General features: G+C 35.6%; 1 protein-coding gene across 1 annotated transcript in view; it reads left to right on the top strand.

Annotated features, from left to right (window-relative positions):
* Window positions 1-489, top strand: part of CUNH1orf112 (chromosome unknown C1orf112 homolog) — a 48318-nt gene that overhangs the window by 12882 nt on the left and 34947 nt on the right.

The following is a 489-nucleotide window of genomic DNA, read 5'->3' as shown; positions in this document are numbered from 1 at the left end:
GTACAGTTCTTTTGACTTTTGAAAAGGAGTTCTGAAACATACAGAAGTGAATGGTAATTGTAGTAAGGTTCACATTTTTCTCTTTCCTTTCTCATTTTGATGCCTTTATTACTCCTTTTTGTTTTCTTACTTCCTGGTTCCCTTTCCATTTTCCAGGACAGTGCTGAAAGGAGAGCTTACTGAGTATTCTATATTAATGGCAGAGAACTTGTCTTCCTTTTCACCTTAGCATATAATCTAGTGTTTTTCAACTTGGGGGTCAGAGCTTCACAGGGGTCACCTAAAACATGGAAAACACAGATGTTTACATTATGATTCATAACAGTACAAATTACAGTTATGTACTAGCAATGCAATACTTTTATGGTTGGAGTCACTACAACATGAGGAACTGTATTAAAGGGTCACAGCATTAGGAAGCTTGAGAAGCACTGTTGTAGACCTATCTTCAGGCTCAGCCCTCTTTTAATTTTTTTTTTTTTTTTTTTT

The sequence above is a fragment of the Mastomys coucha genome, unplaced genomic scaffold (assembly GCF_008632895.1).
Source record: "Mastomys coucha isolate ucsf_1 unplaced genomic scaffold, UCSF_Mcou_1 pScaffold1, whole genome shotgun sequence".
In the NCBI taxonomy this organism is placed as follows: domain Eukaryota; kingdom Metazoa; phylum Chordata; class Mammalia; order Rodentia; family Muridae; genus Mastomys; species Mastomys coucha.
Note: the sequence above shows the minus strand (reverse complement) of the source record. Positions and strands in the feature narration are given on the sequence as shown.